The 6,000-nt window shown below is 39.1% G+C and overlaps 1 long non-coding RNA gene across 1 annotated transcript in view; it reads left to right on the top strand.

Annotated features, from left to right (window-relative positions):
* Nucleotides 1-2,474: 2,474 nt before the first annotated feature.
* The window catches only part of LOC131275461 (uncharacterized), a 36,195-nt gene continuing 32,669 nt past the window's right edge, over nucleotides 2,475-6,000 (top strand). Inside the window, exons 1-2 of the long non-coding RNA XR_009182908.2 lie at nucleotides 2,475-2,598; nucleotides 4,221-4,324. This is a non-coding gene — a long non-coding RNA (uncharacterized lncRNA). The remainder of the gene's footprint in view (nucleotides 2,599-4,220; nucleotides 4,325-6,000) is intronic.

The following is a 6,000-nucleotide window of genomic DNA, read 5'->3' as shown; positions in this document are numbered from 1 at the left end:
TTTATGATATTTCTGGCTATTCAGGGCTCCTCATCCCTCCAAATAAATTTAATGATTTTGTTTTCAATTTTATGTGGCCAGTGTCTTCACTCTACCTTGGTTATGAGACAAACCAGTCTTCAGGGCTCGCGCTTGCTGAAGAAGCCCTCCGAGGGGAGGGAGGTGGGTGTTCAGTTGTGACAGCAAAGGAAGCAGCTTTAAAGTGGCAGCTTTAAGCCTGCCACTGTTACAGAGTTGTGGGGACATGATCTACTTTATGCTAATGTGGCTGGAGGATTGGTATTGAATTTATAGCATCAGCAGAACGGAAAATGTCAATAAAGGAATGACCTGTTCCTGTTCTACAGAGAATGGGAATTGGAAGTCAAACACCCTTTGTATTACAAAACAGGGTCTCCAACATTCTATAATTTTCATTTAAATTGCTAGGAAGCTTGGGACTATTAGTTAATCTATCTTCCAATACACTGTTTAATATAGCACTGAATAAATGATGCAAGTTGTCAATAGATGAGTCATTAACTAATAACTCTGCTAGTAAATTATTTGTTTTGTTTTGTTTTCAGTAAAGTTGCATAAACCAATTAGTTAGCTGGCTGGATTAATCAGTATAGGAAGCAACGTTTTGTAAATGCAAAGCTGTTTTTTTTTTTTGTATATACTGTTGGAATTTGCTTCATTGTTTGCCATCAAATGATGATGTAAAGTTCAAAAGATATTAGTCAGCCAAAGGGGTGCTGATGCAAAATACCAGAAATCTGTTGGCTTTTATAAAGGGTATTTATTTGGGGTAGGAGATAACAGTTACCAGGCCATAAAGCATAAGTTACTTCCTTCACCAAAGTCTATTTCCGCGTGTTGGAGCAAGATGGCCACCGACGTCTGTGAGGGTTCAGGCTTCCTGGGTTCCTCCCGTCCTGGGGCTGGCTTCTTTCTCCTCTGTGAGCTTACTTCCTGGGGAGCCAGCTTAAGGCTTCAGCATCAAACTCCAACATCAAAAACCCTTAACTCTCCTTTGCCATGCCTTTTATCTGTGAGTCCCCACCAAAGGGTGGGGACTCAGAGATAACACCCTACTGGCACAAGAGGTGTACATAATTACTTAAGTAAACCTAGGAATCCAATATAATCTAACATGCCCAGAGGAAAAGATCAGTTTACAAACATAATCCAATATTTCTTTTTGGAATTCATCAATAATATTGAACTGCTACAAGAGTGAATATTTTGCCATGTTCTGTTAAAGTGCACAGTCCCTTACAGGTTGACATATTGACTTGATTTATGCAGATTTAATAAGCTAATTAGTGTAGCTTTAGTATGCGGCACGTGATACTTGCAGCCCTAGAGTTCTGAGATGGACTTGGGACCCAGCAGTTTTGAAACATGTACATGGGGTTTAAGAAATTTATTTTCCAGGTGCAACCCGCTTAAAATTTTTCTTCACATTTTACACTGAACAAATGATACAACCATGACATGGGAGTAATAATGGGTGAAATTTTACAAAATAAAGTTGTTTTAGTGTGGGAGTTGTCATGAGGCTGTGTTGAAGTGCCTTACTATGTGAGATAATGAGTATCCTTTAAAATGGATTTGTTCAACCATTTACATTAATGAACATTTAAATGTACCAGATCATTTCAGGTGACTTAACATGAATGAATAATAGTAAGTGCTATTGGTAAAAAAAAAAAGTCACTCAGTAAACTTTTATAACTTTCTACATATACTTTTCTTTCCATTTCTCGTTAGTTTTAATCCTGATATTATTCACATACACACATATTTTAGCTGTTGTGAAAAGGAACTTTTTTTCATATATGTATATTTATATATCTATATATATAAAATTATATTGACTGAAAATAATTTTTGTATATCATTTCACAAAACTAATAAGTCTTTACGGCCCTAATTTTTGAAAAATGCCAGAAGAGCATGCATCTATGCGTAAGCATCATTCTCTGCAGGAGCTAAGATTAGGGGTACTTGTTATTTTTTCATTGTGTGTATTTTTTCAATCTTTCTACAACTTATATACGTAGCATAACACCGAGCCAGGCTTTGTATTTTTTATTTTAGTTCTTCCTTCCTGGGAGACGTCATCCTGTATTTATTGCATCACCGGGCTTTATTTCCTAATATTTCAGTTAATTGAGTATGAGACACTTCTTTCCTTCCTTTGTCATGACTGAAGGAGACCCTCGGTGTTTACCCAAGTTCTAAAAGCCAGGAAAGGTGAGGGTGCCCGCACGCCGGGTCAGGCCAGGGCCTTTCCCACGGTCCCTAAACGCCGCGGTGACTTGTGGGAAGTCGAGTGCAGGGACCGAAGGCCAGAAAGGACGGGGGTCGCTCAAGCAGAAGGGTGGGGCAGAGACTTTTCAGAAGGTCCCTAAAGGGCTGGCGCGGAGGCTCACGGTAGGCGGGGCTCCTGCCGGGGCTGCTCGCCGCGGAGGCCGCTGGGAGGGACCACGTGTCCCGCTGCCTCGCAGCCCGTGGCCCTCAGACCCAAGGCCTCGCTGCAGACTCAGGGCGTCTGGGCGAAGAACCCCGGACCTTGGTGGTTCGGCTCACTACCTGGCCTGCAGAATGGACGTGAGTTAGGGTTAGGGCGCCAGGCGCGTCCTGCGTCTGGGAAGGCGTTTTGTGGGGTGGGCTGGGGCTTCCTCCACGACGTGGCGTGGACTCCATGGAAACGACAGTCTGTGTCCTCAGCGACCTTGAGATCCTCCTCTGTGAGGCTTAGGGCCCTGGATGAAGGTTACAGCTTTCAAAGACAAGCGAGCACCAGTACTGAACAGGCAAGGAGGGCTCTGGCAGGCAAGACAGTGGAACTCAATTCCCTGCAAAGGGCAAAGCCCTGGAATATCTTAACGGGGATTGACTCCTGGGGTGACGGACTGAGGTGGCGATGAGGACTACCAGCATGGGGGAGCATTTACTGAGGGGGTGATTAGCAGCACTTGGCTCACAGGGTTTTCCTTTTGAGTTAGTTAGGCCACCTGGAGTGTGCAAAGGCTGGGAGAGACTGGGAGGGAGGTAAGGGACTGCCGCGTGAGGAGTTTGAGGGCTGGTGTGAGTGGGGGAAGGGGAGAGGGGGAGAGGAGGATATTTGGAATAGGGGCCGAAGTTGTCTTTTTTTCCTGTGGGTCCGTTTTTTCTCTGCAGGCTAGAAGATTAGTTTCAAAGTAGTTAGGATGCGGAGGGAGTGGATAGGGGCTTGTGGAGGAGGAAGGCTGGCAGCTTGGTCAAGAGAAGGAAAAACAGTCTTGGGCACAGCTCAAGTAGATTCCTCAGGAAGTGCTTAGGTCAAAATATTTCCAGAATTATTGCAAGTAGATAACAGTATGAAGTTAGATATAAATTATTTGGATCATATTTTCATTTCCTGAGAATCTTCTCTATGTACTCCAATATCTTTCGGCATTAAATAGTCTGATAGCAGAGCCGGTGTAGCTCGTGGCATCTACGAGGTTCTGGGTTCAATCCCAGTACCTCCTAAAAAAAAAAAGTCTGATGAAAATCTGAGTTTTGTTTGTTTTTGCCCTGATAAGGGACTTGATATATATACATATTTAACTTGGCTGACCAGAAATTTTTTTAATAGCTGATAATTCTACTAAAATATTTCTTAGAGTTAAATGTGGTAGTACCTAATATGTACTTTCAATCCTTCTTTTATTTAAGGAAAATCTTGAATTTTATTTTGGTAATTGTTCTGTTCTATTGCTGTCCTGCTCCCTTTTTTGGAGAATTCTCCTATTATATGTATGTTGGATTTTTGCATATCGTTTCTATTATTTTCTCTTGCAAAGGCTTCTTCTCCCCTCCCTCCCTTCCTCATTCCTTTTGATGGATTTCTGGACTTTCAGTTCTTTCATTAATCTACCTGTTTTTATGCCGGTACCACACGGTTTTGGTTACTGTTGCATTTTTGTACAATTTGAAATTGGGAAGTGTCAGTCTTCCAACCCTGTTCTTCTTCAAAAATTTTTTTGGCTATTTGGGGCCCCTTGCAGTTCCATATGAATTTGAGAATTCCCATTTCTGCAAAAAAAAGTTGCTGAAATTTTGACAAGAATTACATTTAATTTGTATATTGCTTTGGCTAATATTGCCATCTTAGCAATTTTTTTTTCTCACAAATAAAACAGTACTTTAATTTTATTCTTTTTTTTTTCCCTTGTCTAAACCAAGTTTCAAACTGTACACTTTAGGAAAAGAAACAAGAGGAAGCCATCATCAGCTTACCCTTCCTGGAGGCAGGCAGGCAGGCATGCTGCTGCTCCTGTGCACAACCTGTAAACTGTACCTCATGAAGGTAAGGGATTAGAACATATGAAACTGCAGCAAAGATGCATCTTAGCAATTTTAACTTCCAATCCATGAACATGGGATTCATGGATTGTCTTGCTGTTTATTTGGGTATTCTTAAATTTCTTTCAGCAGTGTTTTGTAGTGTCCAGTATAAAACTTTGGTTTCCATGGTTAAATTTATTCCATGATATTTTCTTTTTATAGATGCTATTATAAATGAAATTATTTTCTTATTTTCCTGTTCAGGTTGTCCATTACTAGTGCATAGAAACACAACTAATTTTTGTGTATTGACCTTTTACCTCAGCACTTTGCTGAACTTGTTTATTAGCTTTAATAGTTTTCTTGTGGATTCATTTGAATGGAGAGATATAATGTCATCTGTGATTAGAGATGGTTTTCTTCTTCCTTTCTTATATGGAAAATTTTTTTAAAATTTTCGTTGCCTGAATATTCTGGCAAGAACTTCTAGTACAGTATTGCATAGCAGTAGTGAAAGCAAGTATCCTCGTCTCATTCTTGATGATAGCAGGAAGCTTTAAAGTCTTTTACCATTGAGTATGATGTTAGCAGTGGGTGTTTCATAAATGTTTTTTATTAGGGTAAGAAAGTCCTTTTTTTCCTATTTTTTTGAGTTTTTTTTTAATCAAGAAAGGGTGCTAGATTCTGTTGAAAGACCTTTTTGCATCTTTTAAGATAATCATATGGTTTATTTCCTTCTTTTTATTTATATACCATATTACATTGATTTTCATGTGTTGAACAAACCCAACTTGATCATGGTGTTTAATTTTTCTTTTTTTCTGCTACAGCATGGGGACCCTACATGTAAATTTTTAATTTCTTTGTTAATTTAGTTCAGCAATTTGGAATTATTCATACTTGCCATTTTGTCTCTTTTAAAAAATTGATTTTATTAAAACATATTCATCAACCATACAATCCATCCAGAGTGTACAATCAGTTGCATTTGTTATAATCACAGAGTTGTGCATTCATCACTTCAGTCAATATGAGTGTTTTCATCACTTCAATAATAAATGAAAAGAAAACCCCCAAAAAACTAACCAGTTAACAAAACTCTACCACTTAGTAGTCACCTCTCAGTCTCTCTATCCTTCCGCTTGCATACCTAACTGCTAAATTATTTCCATCTCTCTAATTTATTTGTATTTCTATTTTGTATAGATGGAGTTAAACAATATGTAGTACGTTTTGTCTAATAGATTTTACTTAACATATTTCCTTTATTTTAACCATTAATGGAAGATTACTAATATATTACTATATACTACTGTCCATAGTTTGCTTTGGTTGTATTTTTGCCCAAATACCACCCTGATATTGGCATCTCGTACCATTAACATACATTTGTTCTGTTTCAGAGAAAAACATTCCTATATATGCACTATTAATCATACTCATTTTTCACTGTGGGCTTGCTATACTATACAGTCCCATGTTTCATTTTTTAGCTTTCCTTCTAGTGATATATAGGACCTTAGACTTTCCCTTTCAACAACTCTGTTAGTCAGGGTTCTCTAGGGAAACAGAGATACCTGGGAGGAGATACCTGTAAATAGTGTGAGATTATAAGCTCTCTCATGTAACTGTGGGGATGCACAAATCCAAATTCCACAAGGCAGACTGCAAACCAAGGACTCGGATGAACGTCCTTGA

Source organism: Dasypus novemcinctus, chromosome 23 (assembly GCF_030445035.2).
Source record: "Dasypus novemcinctus isolate mDasNov1 chromosome 23, mDasNov1.1.hap2, whole genome shotgun sequence".
Taxonomy (NCBI): domain Eukaryota; kingdom Metazoa; phylum Chordata; class Mammalia; order Cingulata; family Dasypodidae; genus Dasypus; species Dasypus novemcinctus.
The sequence above is the reverse complement of the archived record's forward strand: the minus strand, read 5'-3'. Positions and strand labels throughout refer to the sequence as shown.